General features: G+C 37.3%; 1 pseudogene; it reads right to left on the bottom strand.

Annotated features, from left to right (window-relative positions):
• Nucleotides 1–436: 436 nt before the first annotated feature.
• Nucleotides 437–12,293, bottom strand: LOC101353917 (guanylate-binding protein 4-like; annotated as a pseudogene).
• Nucleotides 12,294–20,001: the final 7,708 nt, after the last annotated feature.

Consider the following 20,001-nt stretch of genomic DNA (forward strand, 5'->3'; position numbering starts at 1 on the left):
AGAGTCAGCGAAAGAGTGGAAGTCCTTCAATGAAATGGATTGACACATTGGCTGCAATAATGGGCTCAAATTTGGCTACAATTGTGAGGATGCTGCAGGACAGGGCACTGTTTTGTTCTGTTGTACACAGAATTAGTATGAGTCTGAGTTGACTCACTGGCACCTCATAACAACTATATAGTATGATTAACAGTGACCCTACCATCAAAAATGAGCAATAGAGAGCTGACTGTGGTGGAAATAGAGTTTCCTAGGGAACCTGGGTTGCTGTGGATGGAAGTGTATACATATATAGCAACTTGTCCAGTAAGTACGTAAGTGTACACTGAACTGAATTTGGAACCTTTCATAATTTCTTTCAGTGAAGGTTTTAGTGTGTGAATATATAGGAATGGAAACTTTTTGCTTCCTTGTGTAAATTAAAATCCATCTGGTTTTCTTCAATATGAACTAATAAATTTTTGTCACTTTAGGACAGTGAAACACAGACTGAAATACAGAATTTTAGTGTAAGTTCCTATGGTAAGCAGAAATAAGCTTTTATCAAATTTCTCTGTGCCGGTGTTCATGTCCTGCATAGCCCCTCAGCCTGTGAATTGGGTGGATTTTACTCCTGTCATTAGGTGATGTTGTATGGCACATGTTGACTTTAAGAAGTGCAGATTACCCAGATGGGCATTTCCTAATCACACAAACCCTTTAAAAGCAGAAAGTTTTCTCCAGCTGGTGGCAGAAGAGCAAGTCAGAGATATTAGCAATAAGAGGTGGATTTAATGTACCATTGCTGGCTTGACTGGGGAGGAGGGTACATGGAAATGTCCCTAAGTAGCCTCTAGGACCTAAGAGTGTCCCTCTGGCTAATGGTCATTCAGAGAATGGGAACACCAGTTCTACAACTGCACAGATCTGGATTCAGCCAACAATCTGGATGAGTTTAGTAGCTCCCCAGAGCCTCCAGATGAGAATATAGCTCCTCTTACAATTCATTTTCAGCTTGTGAAACACTGAGCAGAAAACTGAGCCAGCTTGCATAGATTTTACCCTACAGAATGAGCTAATGTGTGTTGCTTTACAACTATGTTTGTGATTATTTGTAGTAATTTGAAACTAATAAAGTGCTCATCTTTAGGGAAAAAGGTGAACTGCAGTCCTGCAGAGTGCTGTCACTCACAAGAATCCAGGCTCCTCCTTCTATGAGAAGGAGATGAGCCATGGGGTAGAAAGGTGGACTGTAGACATCATTCCAGAACCACAGGCATTAGGAAGGATAAATACTAAACCACAGTACCAAAAGATTCTTCTGGAATTCCCTCTTGTTATCCTTGAAGGAGTGCTCCATGAAGAGTGTGATGGCTTCCCTCTCACAGGCCGCGTGCATGTCTAGTAGCTACTAGAGGGTATCTGTGGGGATCCTCACTCACTGGGCCATCTCCTTGCTGTAGTGGTCCGCTGCCTTCTGCACAGCCTTCAAGTTCTCACACTGGGCCAAAGTTGTCACTGCGTTCTCCAAACAAAGCTTGGCTCCACTGCTGATGGCATCCACACAGGTCTCCACCAGAGTCCCCAACCCTGAACTAGCCAGGAAATTAACAAATTCATGGATAAATATCAAGTTCTCACCCAATGGTTGACAAGCTTTGGAATTTGGGTTCTAAAAATCACAAAAGCACAGATTACAATGAACTTTCATTTATTTCCTTCTTTTGTGAATCCATTTTCACATAAAAACATCATTGTTTTCCTGTCCACTCTTTCATTATTGTTTCCTCATTCATCTCATTATACTTAAAATTAGTATTTGCAATCAATATGCTCAGGGGTACTCTGAAAATGTATTTTCAAATCAAATCAAATAAAAAATGAATAGATTAGATAGGTGAAGTCAAGTACATAAATAAGACCAGCTACATAATTTGTGTGCCTCAGTACCAAATGAAAATGTGGGACCTCTTGTGAAAAAAAAAAAATCAAGAGTTTGATGATGGTGACACAAAGCATCGCACTAAGCATAGCTCCTTCTGACTGAGTCCTTCTGACAATGGGGTACTATTTGACTTCACAGGTCACAGGGCCATGAAGACAGCCCAGTACATAAGATTATATTTAATTTTGTTTCTTGAAGTCTCAAGTGGTGTGCAGGGATTCATGACCTGCTATTTATTTTCTGACTGGCGTAAATTCACAATATATATTTTCTACCTCACTTATCACATAGGACGTCTTACAATGCAGATATTCTCTTTTCAGTACTATTTTGTCTTTTTATAATTGGTGGAGTTGGATCTGCAGATATATCTTTGTTATTGTTAGGTGCCGTTGAATTGGTTCCGTCTCACTGCAACTCTACAGGACAGAGTAGAACTGCCCCATAGGGTTTACCCCATAGGGTTTCCAACAGTGGCTGGTGGATTTGAACTGCCAACCTTTTTGGTAAGCAGCCGAGCTCTTAACCACTAGACCACCAGGGCTCATCTGTTAGGCTTCATGAAACGCGCATTCATGGAGACTTTAATTAACAAACATGCGTTGCTACGTCTGGCATGAACATCTGCTTCTCTGCATTCACGTACAGATGCAAATAACATTACTGAAAAACCCACAGAACAATCACAGCTTCACACACACTGATCAACAGAGATATGCCTTGTGACAAAGGTGACTCACAATGTCAGTAATGACGATTTCCTCTCTCAGGGTTTTGGTCTTTGCATGGTTGAAGAGATAAGAACAGAATTTTTCTAATTTCACTTGGAAATTACATCTCAGCTTTTCTCCCGGCACTCCCTCAATCTGGCGTAAGAGATTATTGTCATTTGCAGGCTGGTCAAAGACAAAGCATTTCCGTTTGGGGAAGAAATGCCTTATACACTCTCTAGACAGGTTAGAATTTTGGATTTTGGGAGTCCCCCCTGCAGAAGTGGAAAAAAAACAATCATTGAAGGGACAGCATTCAGGCAAGGGTCTTGTCAACTTTTATTTCCAGGAATCTTTGCATCATTGCAGCTCCTGTGCCTATAAATCTACTTTTATTCAATCATGTGGTGCCTCACAACAAATCAACCTTTTGCCAATCTGTAAAAGGCAGCAAAAATCCATTTCTGTATGGAGCAAAGAGACTAGGAAGTACTTATGGAGAAAAAGGGAAAGGATCATCTCAAGTAAGGAAATTTATGTGTGGTTTCCTCTGCACTCATGGCTTCTGGTGGATTAGTACTTAATAAATGTTCATTGAATGATTGACTAATGGAAAAACTGATTAGCAGTACTTTTCTGATCCTAGTGTCTCCATGTCAGAAATTAAATGTGGGCCTTAAAATAAAGTAATACCAGAAATAAGGGTAAGATATTGCTTTTGAAAATACCAGATGTAAGAGATATAATACCCAAGTCAGTAATAACAAAAAAAAAAATTTACATATCATACTCTGCAGAATACAAATACTATAAATACGATTAGGAATTCCTTTATTTAGTAGAAACTTCCAAAAAGTAAGGTTAAACTAATGTAATTTGGAAACATCACAATTGTCTATATCAGCTTGAATTAGACTTGACAGTGCCCTGTAGAGTGATCTTGTGGCAAATATCATCTGTTCAATAAATATTTGTTGCTAGAATGAATAAATGAACACCTAAATTAAAATAGATATTCCTTCCAGATGCCACAATTGTCCACCTTCTTAAGTATGATCTGTGTAGTTAATTTATAATATTAAAATAGTAACATAATGTGTAATATCGTAAGATGAAGACAGTGAAGTCATGAGAAAGGTAAAATGAAGGATTTGAATGTCTTACTGGGGGTATGCTGAATTTTTTTATCTGGGAAATTTATGATATAAATATCCTTTCTCTGAAAGATACAGTATTATGATTTGGTGTTTATTAACTTCCAAAATGATGATCCATTTTTCTCAATATAAAACAAATGCAACACTTAAATAGGAACATGAGCATGTAATCCTTAGGAAGTTAGAGCACTGATTGCAATCTGGAAATTTTTTTTCGTGTTATGGTATCAATGGATCTAAAATAATGTAATAACAATCTAGCATTGGGCCTGAAATATCTTCAGCAAGCTTAAAAGCCAAGAACTAGAGGTTTTTAAGTATAGGTAATCCCTGACTTATGACAGGGTTCTGTTCTCACCACTCCCTTGTAAGTAGGTTCTGATATAAGTTGAATACCAATTTTTTAAGTTTTCGTAGCCTGCTATACGGTAGTATTTTGAATAGTAAATCATAACATTGAATATCTGTGAGTGAATGTCTAACGATGAAAACATCAGCAATTTAAGCACTAAAACATTGTATGTACTACATATCACTAAGGATAAGACATACAAATAAAAAAACAGATGGTTACAAGTGTGGTTCGTCATAACTCGAATATGTCTTAAGTCAGGGACAACCTGTAGTAGTAATCCCTACAAAACAATCATCAATCAATATTCCAAAATTGCCAATCACCATTTGCATGGCTCTCAATCGAGTTTCAAATAAAAATTAAAGTTAAGTGCTGATGACACATCTTAGTTGATCCCACCACCTTATGAATTTTTCGCCACCCAGGTCATGCTCTGATACCTGGAATCAGCTTCAAGGCATCCTCCAGGTACTCATCTTCAGTGACTGGGCTTCCTTCTATCTCCAACTCCAGGGTGAAATCCTGTACAGTCCAAACAAAGTCTGGAAAGAAACTCACAAACTCAGTGGAATCCTCTACTTCAGCAGATCTGGAGGAAGATTTTGCTCTGATTAGCTCTGTTAGTTCAGTCACATAGCTAGGAATTTAGTTAAGGAAGGAGTTGCAGCCTACATAATTACTTCCAGATTATTTAGAAACTCATTTTATACACATTAACTTCTGCCCTATATCCCTACCTCTTCAACCATAACAGTGGGTAACAGAAAAGAAGAAACAGTCCCAGTTGCCATTCCCATAAACGTAATAAAACATGGTGGTTCAGTTTCTGGAAGGATACTGCAGCTGCTCCAGGGCCTGGTGGTCGATGGTCTTCATGCTGTTGTAGACAAAGGTGCTACTCAGGAGCATGGCCAGTGTGAAGATCCATGAGTCATTCTTAGGGTCTGCCTAGAAAGTACATTACAGCAAGAGACATGGGAGTCTACTCTTCATTCATTCATTCAGTTGTTTATTCACTAGCCCTGGTAGTGCAGTGGTTAAAGCGCTCAACTGCTAACCAAAAGGTTGGTGGTTGAAACCACCAGAGGAAGATGTGGCAGTCAGCTTCCATGGAGATCTGCAGCCTTGTAAACCCTATGTGGTTGCTGTGAGTCATAATCTACTGGATGGTAGTGGGTTTGGACTTCTTTTTATTATTATTACTGAATAATATGTCTAAGGACACCAATTTTGGAGACAATGTTGAATTAGGACCTCATTTTTGATACTTACATTGACCCCTCTCAGGGTCTCGGGGTTTTTTTAGTAATTAAAAGAAGTGAATGACATTGTCAATATGCATAAAGTATGTAATACAAGTCCTAGAACTGACTAGGTTTGCAGTAATAAATGGGCAATTATTCCTTGTATAAATTTTATCTATCATGGGCTATGTTAGAAAGATACTACCATTTCATAAAATTCAATAAGTATTCATTGAGCAGCTACAGAATACCTGGCACTGCACTTGGTTGCGTGGATGCAAAATTCCGTAAGATAGTCTCTGCCCTCAAGAAGATGACATTATGGATGGGCAGATACGTCTGAAAACATAACAACAACTAAAATAATGATCTCTTTCAAGAATGGAATCAAAAGCTATAATCGAATAGAAAAAGCAGTAAGTGAAATAAACTGAAACAAGTACCCAGTATATTCAGAGAATGCAAGAAGAGGCTGTCTTACTATGAAATGATAGCAGTAGGTTGAAAATAGCTGAACTTTGAAAAGTTGATAGAGTGTTGAAGGAATCATGCTGGTGGAAGGACTAACACAAGCTAAGTTAGAAATATTAGAAAGTATGATTTTATAAATGGGTTTTAAAGTTATTTTATTTAACTGAGGCTGTAGGTAGATGGGTAAGAGTGGAAGATAAGGTGGGAAATGAGACTCAAGGTAAGACAAGAGTGTTCTTAAAGGCCAAGACAGCAGAATTAGATACTACCCAAGTCACACCACGAGTTCTAAGGTGATGTATTTCTGCTGCAATTAGTCATTTAACGTTTGGTATGTTTTCGTTCCTTGAGTAATTACAATTTAGATAAAATAAGTTTAGAATATATCCTAGTTGTACTTTGGTGATTATTGAGAACTTAAACTGAGTTTTTAAATTCAGAATTTGTAAAATCTCCCATCCACCCATCTCCCTCTTTTTTTTTTTTTTTTTTTTTGCGGTAATGGAAACCAAATATCTACTGCTTCTACTTTCAATTTAGACTCAGACTAATATAGAGTAAGAAGAAACTATTGATTGTACCAGATACTATAAAGATGAAATACCTAAAATAATCCCATTTACAATGCTTTCATGGATGAAGCTGATGCTTTTACAGAAGTCAGTTAAGAATTCAAATCAAAATCCCAGAAGCCAAGACTAAAACCTTTGTGCATGTTCCTGGTGTAGCTGATGCTATTCTGAAGGTGATTTAAGTAAATTGCTTCATTGACACCTTATTTACATGTCTCCTACTTCCAACTCCATTATCCTCACATTTAACTAATAGCTCCCATTGACCTCTTAGGGTGCAATTTAAATGTTATTTCCTCCTGGAAGCTTTCTCTAACCTGTTCGACTAAGCTAGGTGCCCACTTTTGAGCATCCATGGCACATTGTGCTTATGACACTGTGTACCTGTTGTCTCCCAGATAGGTCCTAGGCCTTTACCTTGTTCATCGCTGTGTCTGTAGTACTGTAGTACTTAGCACAGAGCCCTGGAATTCAGCTGTTAAGTATTTGATAAATGGCATCATTCACCTTAGTGTCACAAATGAAATTTATCCCTCGTATACTAAAATGTTTGAACTTACCAAAGAAATAAGTTCAAGGAAACAGAATTTAATGTCACTGTCTATAATTTGGTTGGAGCTCTGATGGTGAAAATGATTAAGCCCTTGGCTGTTAACCAAAAAGTTGTCAATTCAAACTCACACAGCAGCTCCGTGGGAGAAAGACCTGGTGATCTGCTGCCATAAAGATTACAGCCTAGAAAACCCTATGGGGAAGTTCTACTCTGTCAGATGGGGTCACCAAGAGTCAAAAATTGACTTGATGGCCCCTAACAACATCTATAATTTGGATTTTCAGTTTGCAAGAATATGTCACAAAAATTAATTAAGATGGTGAATTAAAAGGTAAGTAGATAATCAAATGCAAAGAAGATTTTTCCATAACATTCTGCCTTACCTTTTTCACATTGCCCAGGCCGTCAATATCCAGTTGGACCAGGGTGTGATTGGGCTTGGAAGGGTGAGGTATACACAACATCCAGATGCTTTTGGTTACAGACCTCAGTGGGGCCCAGACAGAAGCCTGCAATGTAAGTGGAGAAAACAATATATGATGACAGTAGATAGTCCAGGCTCCTTAGAGACTACATTAATTAAACTTGTAGGACTGCCATTGCCTGTCATGGAGAAGGATTGCTTCTATTTCAGGAAGGATAACCATCAAAGTATTATGCATACTAAGGACTTTTGCAAGAAACACTTTGCGTCCCCTACTCATTTCATTCTTTTAAAGGTTCAAACTACATCACATTACATAATTAATATAATCTCTATTAATGTGTGTATTTTTATAAGACATTCAAGATGGACAAAACAGCATGAAATTTATAAGTAGAATCAGAAAGACAGCTGAGATGAGAGCTCTGTGTTTCTTGTTCATCTTTACATAGCACTTCCTTTTCCTTATTTCTACCACCTGTCTGTCCCTTTGTTGCACTGAGGTGACTTGTTGTTGTTATGATGCTGGAATTTATGCCGCTGGTATTTCAAATACCAACAGGGTCATCCATGGTGGACAGGTTTCAGTGGAGCTGCCAGACTAAGAAAGAATAGAAAGAAAAGCCTGGTAATCTATTTCTGAAAATTAGCAAATAAAAATATTATGGATGACAACAGAACATTGTCTAACTTGCTTGCTTTGGACATGTCATCAGGAGAGATCAATTGCTTGAGGAGGACATCATGCTTAGTGAAGTAGAGTGCCAAAAGGATGAAGGAGAACCTCAGTGAGATGAAATAGCACAATAGTCGCAAAGATGGGAACATGCTGATGATTGTGAGAATGAAGCAGGACCAAGCAGTGTTTTGTTTCCTTGTACATAAAGTATCCATGAATTGAAGTTGACTGGATGGAAGTTATCTCTCTCTCTCTCTCCATATCTATTTGTCTGTCTATCTCTTTCCTTATCTGGGTTCCAAAATTGAGAGAAAACCTCTGAAATGGAGAAGACATCAATACCTGTAGAACTTCAGTGAGTGGTTTCTCTAGTCCAGTTCTGCTGACACAGGCTTCTCACTAACAGAGTAGTGAAAATAGAACTCTGAAATATAGCTGAGGAATCCGTAATTTGGGCCCTTATGCATGCAATTTAAGGGTCCTGATTTGTTAAACAACTAAAATCAATTACATGTTAAAGATGGGTAATAACAAAGTCAAATAAAATATTCAGGATAATCGATGTGGTATTGGAATAAAAGAGCAATTAGTCATTGAGATCCTGGAGTATTAGGAGGCTTCTAGTATCTTAGAATTGGGAAGTTCTGAAGTCATCATTTAGTTCAACTCACCCATTTTGTGGATGATGCAAATGAAACTCAGAACTGCCACTGGGTAGCACAGCTAACTAAACTTACAGCTTGCACTGAGAAAGGCCCTCTGACTCCTAGCCTGGGTCTTTGTGGGTTATACTGACTTTGTCTACAGGTCAACAGTCTGATGGAATGGGGATGGCCAATTAAGGTTTAGTAGTAGAAAAGGAAACAAGAGAGATTTGATAAATCTTGGAGAATAAATGAGTGAGATAGCTGAGAAAGAGGCGGGAGATAATGAGCACTCCAAGGTTTCATACTTTGGCAAGAAACAGTTATAATTTCCAGCATGGCAGAAAAGATTTTGATATACAGTTGTCTTTGTTCACCACCCTTTTCCCCTTATCAGATTCACTTTACTGTTCTGCATACTGACCTGTGCCTCAGGATTTTGACTTTTACGGCCTACATTGCCATAGCTTCTTTGTGTTCCAAGTTCTGGTAAACTTCAGCCAGTGGTGGTGGTGGTATGGGTGGAGGGGTACCAGCAGGCAATTAGAAGTCAGGCAATATGTTCACTCCACCCCCACAGCACCTACTGGACCACAGTGTCCAGTAACTCTGTTCCTCTACCTAAGGTTACAGCTCTTTTCACTCAGTCATTTTCTGTGTATTTCCGCATCTTTCACTGATTCTCTTTGACCTGCCTGTTTCCTTATAAGGAGTCCTTCCATTAAATGTTCTTTAATGATATCTTGAGTGGGTCACTTGAGCCCTGCCAGGACCAGGACAAATACATTAGCCTTTGAGAGATTTTCTCCCCCTTTTTCCCTCTGTATGTTCATCTTTTCCTTTCTCCTCTTTAGAGAATAATGAGTTCTGTGACACATAGGGTTGCCATTGTTGAAATTAAATCAACAGTAATGGTTTTTGTTTGTTTGTTTATTTTGGTTCATTGTGTCTGGATGGGAATATCACAGTATGGAAAGCAGCAAAGACCTGTGAGACTTCTTGCTGGCTTTGATTTTCAAAGCTTTAACCCACAATTAGAGATCATTTGAGGGCCATGTCCAGAATCCTGATGATATGGCCTATCCAACACTCCAAGATTTTGAACATGTACCATATGCAATGCTTCCTTCAAATGAGACTAGAAATGGATGTGATGAAATACCTAGGGAAGCACGGTTCAGCATGGCTCACATTATTAAATTCCCACATCCTGTGTTTCCTCCAGGGGGAGAATATAAAAACATGATTGGTCTGTACTTTTCTATTTCATGATAATTTTTGATTCTTTGCAGATTAATATAGCGTAAGATCAACTCCAGTGCACCCAGTGAGAAAGGACAAGGTATAATTAGAGGTTATCACCTTCTCTTATCAGAAGTATAAGTCACCACCAAGGTGATAGAAGTAGTGACCTTGTCCTGCTCATGGACATTGATTTAGAGTGAATCTCTTTCTTTATATTCTTACAAGAATATGGGAGGGGTGGTAATATCTCATTTAAGGTGTTTAAAACATTTTGAGGTCAGAGAATTCCTCAGAAAAGCACTGTGAGATTACCTGGTTATTACTTGATCTTGAGTAGAAAATAAAAAGGATGTTGTTGAAACTTCTTCAGTGTCATCTGTCTTTCATGATTCTAAACTTAATATATCAAAAAATAAAATTGCTATGAATTTATTTGGCTAGGCCAGAAAAAGTGCCTTCCCCTGAGTGGTGATCAAAAATTACTCTAAAAAAGATAGAGAAAATGTTTTGTTTAGAAACCAGCGGGAGACTGGGAAGCAAAAAGGGAAGAGCAGGAAATGAAGGAAGTGGAGACAGGTCTAGAGGATGATAAAGAGAGTAAGAGAGAGATTTGGAGTGATGAGATCCTGAGAGTTTAGTGGACAAGAGCTTTGACTCCTAGTGGTCCAGTAACAGAGAGAGTAAGACATTTGAAAAAATGACTTCACTGTCTGCATAGACCAAAAGGACAAACAGGACCATGAAGGGATTCTCTGAAACATCAATAAGAACAAAAGAAATTATTGAAAATAAAAAAAAAATCATAAAATGCGAAATCCAAATGCAAATAAATATATGAAAAGGTGGTCAAACTTATTTGTAATGAGGCGTATGATATACTGTCTCCAGATTTGCAAAAGTATAAAACTGACATTACCAAGTGTTGCTAAGGATGCAAAGAATACTGAATAACTTTTAAAAAGTGTGCAAATTACAAATAAAGTTTGAAAAGTTGTTTGATATTATCTAGAAAGGCTGAAAACACACAAACTTGTAATCTAGCAATTTTACTTCTGAGTATATTAGGTATATTACATCAGGGAAGCTTTGTACACGTATAAATATTTTAAGTACAAGAAAATTCATGACAGCTTTATTCATAAAAGATAAAAAAATGTATAAAATACAAGTGTTCATCAACCACAAATGAACACATTTTGGCATTTTCAAAGAATGGCATAGTATAAAGTAGTGAAAAGAAATAAATATGGATACACATGATAAAGTGGATGAATCCTATGAATTTCTTGATGAGGAAAAAAGCAGTACACAAAAGAATACATACAATGTAATTCCGTTAATATAAAGTTTAAAAGCAAAGGCAAACTACCCTTTTTTAAAAAAATAAATGCATACAGAGACTGTAAGACCATTTCTAAAAATTAAAGAAAGCAGTACATAAAAATCAAAATATTGGTGAGGTCTATTGAGGTTGTAAGCGGGTATGATTAGGGTTTTTAGGTGTCGGTAAAGCTTTATTTCTTGATCTTGCAGTGATCCCACAAATATTCACTCTATCTTTATTAATTTTATCATACATTTGTGTTTTATATACTAATCTGTGTGAGTTATAGTTCATATACTTGAAAGGATTAATAGGAGATGAAAGAAAAGAGGGTATAATTTAAGAAAGTTTTGCTATGAAATGGGCCAAACAAAAAAAGATGGTCGCTCCATAGAGATGTGGGATATACAGTGACTCTACATTTCCTCCTTCCTTTCATTTTTTGTAAATAGGATATAATAAACTACATTTGTATATTACTTGGAATGACCCTACAGTGTTACCAAAATGATACAAGAAAAAGAATAATTGTTGGAGCTGAGTTCCTGAGCAGGAGAGGCTGGTGGGACCAATGGGACCAGTGGGGTGTATCTTTTGATAAAATTAGGAGAACTCTTCTTTATTACTGGAGAAAAGAGTGAGGTTTTGTGGACAAATGGGATTAAGGTTGTAAATCTCACAAATATTAGAAGTTTATTTTATTGGGAAGAGTTGGACTATTCCTTAAGACGACCCTCAAGGTGGCATGATCAGCCTGCATTATCACTGGTCCCAAGCTAATGGACAATGGACAATACTCACTATGGTTCTGTCCTGCCAGGTAGTTCATCAGGTAAGATTTTCCTGCATGATATAGGCCTACAATGGCCACCACCACCACAGGTTGAGAAATCTTGTCAAGAATCTTCAGTGCTTTTGAATTCACCGTCAGCTGTTCTTTCAGGTTTTCTATTAGACACATGGGGGCCTCCATGATGGATTTAAATGCCATGGTTTCCTGCAAACCCAGAAGAGTCTGTCAGTAAAATACAAGGTTCCAAAATCATCTCCAGTGGTGTTCAAGTCATGTGCATATCAGCTTCCTGCTTATATCAACTTTTTACTTTTTGTACAATTCTAAGGAAAAAGTATGTAGCTTAGCATTGACAGATCATACAGCTCCTCCTTCATCATGCGCATAATGCCTGGTGATATTGATGATGATGCTTAGGGTATTACTTGTCTCCAATGACTCACTTCTCTGGAAATGATATTCTAGTTACTGAATCCCTCTGTGTGTCAAGCCCTGGTACAGTTAACTTATGTACATTGCCTTATTGTTCCTTACAAGAATCCTAAAATTTAAAGAACTTTATCTCTTCTTAGTAGATGAATAAGGGCAGAAAAATAAGCTGAATGATTTGCTTATGCTTACATAGTCAATCAATGACAAAGTTAGATGAGCACTCTATCTCGCTACACAACCTGCTACAAAAATTTGCATCTGAGTCAACTTCATCAAATAAATACTTTTTCTCTATAATTAGTTTCTTGGTAAACTACAAGATTTCTCTTATTAATCACATATGAAGTCACTATAACACATAGTATAATATGAATGGATCCTCTTATTCCTGTAGTATCATCTTATAAACTACTGAGATATTTCTAGACCAACCTGTCTATATACAGGGTTTGTGTCTCAAAGGGGATTTAAGGTCATCTTATATTTTGTGAAAGGCATGACAGTCCATAACATCCAATCTTAATTCTTACATATATTTGTTTATTCATTACATATTTAATGAGTCTGGTGCCAGTTAAATGCTCAGAATATAAAATGAATAATACAGTCCCAATCTTTTACCATAGATTCTGTATCAGATTATATTTTAGTTTAAACATGAGTAATAGAAAACTGTTACTTAAATAGCTGAATGTTTATTCCTTTTCTCATAAGAGTTCAAAGAAAGAGTCCATGGCTCTGCTTCACAAAGTCATCAGGGGCAATAATTCTTTCTATTTCCTGCTTAGCTATCCTTTCACATGCCTTCTTATGGGTGGAAAAAATATATCAACCATATGGTCACCAAAAAAGGGCAGGAGTGGAATACTAATCTATGGTAAAATAGACTTTAACAAAAGTAACAATTAAAGACAACAAAAGACATTACATAATTAAAGAAACAATCCACCACTTGTCTGTCAATTTGTCAACCTGCAATGTGCAGATGACACATCTTTGTTTGCTGAAAGTGAAGAGGACTTTAAGCACTTACTGATGAAGATGAAAGACTATAGCCTTCAGTATGCATTGAACCTCAACATAAAGAAAACAAAAATCCTTACAACTGGAAAAATAAGCAACATCACGATAAATGGAGAAAAGATTGAAATTGTCAAGGATTTCATTTTACTTGGGTCCACACTAACACCCATAGCAGCAGTCGAGAAATAAAAAGACATATTACATTGGGAAAATCTGTAGCAAACGACCACTTTAAAGTGTTAAAAAGCAAAGATGTCACTTTGGTGACACCCTTAATGAATATCTACATACCCAAAGACAGGGCTCGAAAATACATAATCTCTAACAGCACTGAAAAGAGAAATAGACAGTTCTACAACAATAGTAGAAAACTTCAAAGCACCACTCTTGGTAAAAGACAGAACATCTAGAAAGAAAATCTACAAAGATACAGAAGCTCTAAAGACCAAAATCAACCAACTTGACCTAATAGAGAAATATAGAACCTTCACCTAGCAGTAGAAAACTATACATTCTTTTCCAACAAGCATGAAGCATTCTCCAGGACAGATCACATTTTAGGCCACAAAGCAATCTTCAATAAAATCCAAAACATCAAAATATTACAAGCATTTTCTCATATCACAATGCCATGAAAGTAGAAATCAATAATAGAAAGAACAAGGATAAAAAATCAAATACATGGAAACTGAATAACAACTGTTTAAAAACAACTAGATAATAGAAAAGGTCAAAGAGGGAATAAAAAATTATATAGAATCAAATGAGAATGAAAACATATACCAAACATTTGGAAAACAGCAAAGGCAGTGCTCAGAGGTCAATTTAAACCAATATACGCACACATCAGAAAAGAAGAATGGGCCAAAATCAAAATGTTAGCTCTACAACTCAAACAAGTAGAAAGAGAACAGCAAAAGAAGCCCACAACCACCAGAAAAAAGGAAACAATAAAGATAAGAGCAGAAATAAATGAACTAGAGAACAGAAAAACAATCAAAAGAATCAACAAAACCAAAAGTTGATTCTTTGAAAAGATCAACTAAATTGACAAACCACTGGCTAAACTGACATAAGAAAAAAGGAGAGGAAGCAAATAACCCAAATAAGAAATGAGATGGGAGACATTACAACAGCCCAACTGAAATAAAAATGGATCATAAGAGAATAGTATGAAAAATTGTATACCAACAAATTTGAGAACCTAGAGGAAATGGACAAATGTCTAGAAACACACTACCTATGTAACTAACACAAACTGAGATAGAAATTCTGAACAGACTCAACAAGAGAAGAGAATGAAGAAGTAATAAAAACAGACCCTGTACCAAAAAAAAAAAAAAAAAGCCCTGGCCCAAATGGCTTCACTGGAGAATACTACCAAACATTTTGTGAAGAGCTCACACTAGCACTACTCAAACTATTTCAGAGCATAGAAAAGGAAGGAAAACTCCCGAATTCATTCTATGAAGTCAGCATTACCCTGATACCAAAACAAGGCAAAGACACTACAAAAAAAGAAAATTACAGACCAATATCTCTCATGAATATAGAAGCAAAAATTCTTGGCACAATTCTAGCCAGTATAATTCAGCATCACATCAAATAAATAATACACCATGACCAAGTGGGATTCTTACCAGATATGTAAGAATGTTTCAGCATTAGAAAATCTATGAACTTAATACACCACATAAATAAAACAAAAGAAAAGAATCACATTATCATCTCAATCGATGCAGAAAAGGCATTTGATAAAGTTCAACACCCATTCCTGATAAAAACTCTCAATAAAATAGAAATAAACAGGAAATGCCTCAACATAATAAAGAACATCTGCACAAAACCAACAGCCAACATCATTCTTGATGGAGAGAAGCTGAAAGCATTCCCCCTGAGAAAGGGAATAAGACAAGGATGCCCTTTATCACCACTTCTATTTAACTTGTGCTGGAAGTCCTAGCTAGAGTAATAAAGCAAGAAAAATAAGTAATGTTCACTCCAAATGGGAAAGGAAGAGGTAAAGCTATCCCTATTTGCAGATGATATAATCCTATTTATAAAGAACCACAAAAATTCCACAAGAAAACTACTGGAACTAATAGAAAGATTCAGCAGAGTAGCTGGATTCAAGACCAACATACAAACATCAGTTGGATTCCTATACACCAACAAAGAATTTTGAAAAATAATTCAGGAAAACGGTACCATTTATAATAGCCCCACACCCAAAAATAAAATACTTAGGAATAAATCTAACCAGGGATTAAAAGATCTGTGTAAAGAAAACTACAAAAGAGTACTCCAAGAAGCCAAAAGAGCCCTACATAAATGGAAAAACATACCATGCTCATGGATACAAAGACTCAACATTGTAAAAATGTCAGTTCTGCCCAAAATGATCTATAGATACAGTGCAATCCTGATCCAAATATCAACAGCATTCTTTAATGAGATGGAAAAACTAATCATTAACTTTATATGGAAAAGAAAGAGGCCCTGGATAAGTAAAGCATTATTGAAAAAGAAGAACAAAACACAGGAGGCCTCACACTACCTGATCTCAGAAACTGCTATACCGCCATGGTAGTCAAAACAGCCTGGTACTGGTACAAAGGCAGACGCTAGGATCAACGGAACGAATTGAAAGCTCGGATCTAACTCCATCCACCAATGGTCAACTGATCTTTGACAAAAGCCCAAAGTCCTTCAAATGGGGAAAAGGCTGTCTCTTTAACAAATGGTTCTCGCAAAACTGGACTTCCATCTGGAAAAAACTGAAGCAGAACTGATACCTCACCCCATACACACAAAATTAATTCAAAATGGATCAAAGATCTAAATATAAAACCTAAAACTATAAAGATCATGGAAGAAAAAAAGGAACAATGGCAGGGGCTCTAATATACGGCATAAAGGATAAAAACCATAACTAACAATGCACAAACACCAGAAGGTAAACTAGATACCTAGTTGTTGTTGTTGTTAGGTGCTATCGAGACAGTTCATACTCTTAGGGACCCTATGTACAATAGAACGAAACCCTGACCCGTCCTTCACCATCCTCACGATCATTGTTATGTTTGAGCCCATTGTTGCAGCCACTGTGTCAATCTATCTCCTTGAGTATCTTCCTCTTTTTCTCTGACCCTCTACCAAGCATGATGTCCTTCTCCAGGGACTGATGCCTCCTGATAACATGTCCAAGGTATGTGAGAAGTAGTCTCGCCATCCTTGCTTCTAAGGAACATTCTGGCTATGTTTCCTCCAAGACAGATTTGTTCGTTCTTTTGGCAGTCCATGATATATTCCGTATTCTTTGCCAACACCATATTTCAAAGCTGTCAATTTTTCTTCAGTTTTCCTTATACGTTGTCCAGCTTTAACACACATATGAGGCAATTGAAAACACCATGGATTGGGTCAGGCACACCTTAGTCTTCAGGGTGGCAGCTTTCCTTTTCAACACTTTAAAGAGGTCTTTAGCAGCAGATTTGCCCAGTGCAATGTGTCATTTGATTTCTTGACCACTGCTTCCATGGGTATTGATTGTGGATCCAAGTAAAATGAAATCCTTGACAACTTTTATCTTGATATTGCTTATTGGTCCAGTGTTAAAGATTTTTGTTTTCTTTATATTGAAGTGTAATCCATATTGAAGGGTATAGTCTTTGATCTTTATCAGTAAGTGCTTCAAGTCCTCTTCACTTTCACCAAGAAATGTTGTGTCATTTGCATAATGCAGGTTATTGATGATAACTAGATAACTGGGAGCTTCTAAAAATTAAACACTTATGGTCATCAAAAGACTTTATCAAAAGAGTGAAAAGAGAACCTACAAACTGGGAAAAAAGTTTTGGCTATGATATATCTGACAAGGGCCTAATCTCTAAAATCTATAAGATACTGCAACACCTCAACCACCAAAAGACAAATAATCCAATTAAAAAATGGGCAAAGGATATGAACAGGCACTTCACCAAAGAAGACATTCAAGCAGGTAACAGACACGTGAAAAAACTGTCACAATCATCAGCCATTAGAGAAATGCAAATCAAACTACACCGAGATTCCATCTCATCTCAACATTACTGGCACTAATCAAAAAACAAAAAATAAATGTTGGAGAAGGTGCGAGGAGATTGGAACTCTTATGCACTTCTGGTGGCAATGTAAAATGATACAACCAGTATGGAACGTGATATGGTGCTTCTTTAAAAAGGTAGAAATAGAAATCCCAAATGTTCCAGCAATCTCACTCCTAGGAATATATGCTAGAGAAATATGAGCCATCACACAAATAGACATATGCACACCTGTGTTCATTGCAGCATTAGTCCCAATAGAAACAGATGGAAACAACGGAAATGTCCATCAACAGATGAATGGGTAAACAAATTATGGTACAGACATACAATGGAATACTACGCAGCTATAAAGCACAATGATGAATCTGAGATATCTCACAACATGGATGAATCTGGAGGGCATTATGCTGAGTGAAATAAATCAATCACAAAAGGGCAAATAGCGTATGCGACCACTATCATAAATGCTCATGAAAAGGTTTACACACAGAAAGAAACAATCTTTGGTGGTTACAAGGGAGGGGAAAATTGGGAAGGGGAAATCATCAAGTAGACAGTAGATAAGTGTTAACTTTGGTGAAGGGAAAGACAGTACACAATATAGGGGAAGTCAACACAACTTGACCAAGGCAAAGTCATAGAAGCTTCATATTGTTATTGTTGTTAGGTGTTGTCAAGTTGGTTCTGACTCAGTGAACCTGTGTACAACAACAACAACAACAAAACATTGCCCAGTCCTGCACTGTCCTCACAATTGTTCTTATGCTTGTGCCCATTGTTGTAGCCACCTTGTCAATCTATCTCGTTGAGGGTCTTCCTCTTTTTCACCAACGCTCTGCTTTACCAAGCATGATGTCCTTCTCCAGGGACTGGTCCCTCCTGTTAACGTCTGAAGTACGTGAGACAAAGCCTTGTCATCGTTGCTTCTAAGGAGCATTATGGCTGCACTTCCAAGACAGGTTTGTTCCTGCATAGACACATTCAAACCCCCTGAGAGACTGAGTTACTAGTGCTGAGGGTTGGGGGCCATGGTTGCAGGGGTCATCTAGGTCAATTGGCATAACATAACTCATAAAGAAAATGTTCTACATACAACTTTGGTGAGTAGTGTCTGGGATCTTAAAAGCTTGCAAGAAGTCGTCTAAGATACTTCCAGTGGTCCCATTCCACCGGAGCAATGGACAATGAAGAATACCAAAGACACAGATATTAGTCCAAAGGACTAACGGACCACAAGTGCCACTGCCTCCATTAGATTGAGCTCAGAACAACTAAATGGTGCCTGGTTACTACCACCAGCCACTCTAACAGGGATCACAATAGAAGTTCTTGTATAGAGCAGGAGAAAAATGTAGAACAAAATTCAAATTCACCAAAAAAAAAGAAAAACCGAAGTTACTGGTCTGACAGAGACTAGAGGAACCCCTGAGACTATGGCCCCTGGATACCCTTTTAAGTCAGAACTGAAGCCATTCCCGAACTTACCCTTCAACCAAAGATCAGACAGATTTATAAAAGAAACAACAACACACATGAGGAATGTGTTTCTTAGTTCAATTGTGTATATGAGACCAAATCGGCAAAACTTGCCCAAAAGCAAAGACAAACAGGCAGGAAGCGACAGGAAAAACTGACAGATGGAAACAGGATGGGGAACAGGAGAGTGTTGATACATCACGGGAATTGCAACCAATGTCACAAAAAATTTGAGTATGAATTGTAGAATGAGTAACTAATTTGCTGTGCAAACTTTCACCTAAAGCACAATTAAAAAATAAGTAAAATTATTGAGAATTAAAAAAAAAAAGAGTGGAGATTGCTAGTTTATACTGCAAATTTACAAGTAAACTTCTGTGTTTCAAATTTGACCATTGGGTCTTCTTACTATGATGATTACAACTAGATGATTGTCATCATTTTAAAGTCTAGTGTGTCAGCTTGCCTGGGCCATGATTCTCAGTGATTTAGCAATTATGATGTAGTTTGGTAGTTATGTAATGATGTAATCCCCTCCATGATGAGATTTGCTATGAGCAGCTGATAATTTGAAAGGGAATTTCCTCAAGGGTGTGGGTGTATCCAATATATATGGACTTTTTGGCAAAACTCGCTGGCTTTTGCTCTGCTCTGGATCCTGTACTCAGCTCATCACCATCTGACCTCTGGTTCTTGTGACTTGAGCCAGAAGCTTACCATTTTACTTGTGGATTTTGGGTTCTTCATCCCCTGCAGCTAAGTGAGAGAAGCCTTCAGCCTTCAGGCTGACCACAGACTTGGGGCTTTCCAGCCTCTACAGACATGTGAGCTATTTCCTTGATATAAATGTCTCTCTCTCTGTCTGTATATATATATATATATATATA

This window comes from Trichechus manatus, unplaced genomic scaffold (assembly GCF_000243295.1).
Source record: "Trichechus manatus latirostris isolate Lorelei unplaced genomic scaffold, TriManLat1.0 scaffold00058, whole genome shotgun sequence".
Taxonomy (NCBI): domain Eukaryota; kingdom Metazoa; phylum Chordata; class Mammalia; order Sirenia; family Trichechidae; genus Trichechus; species Trichechus manatus.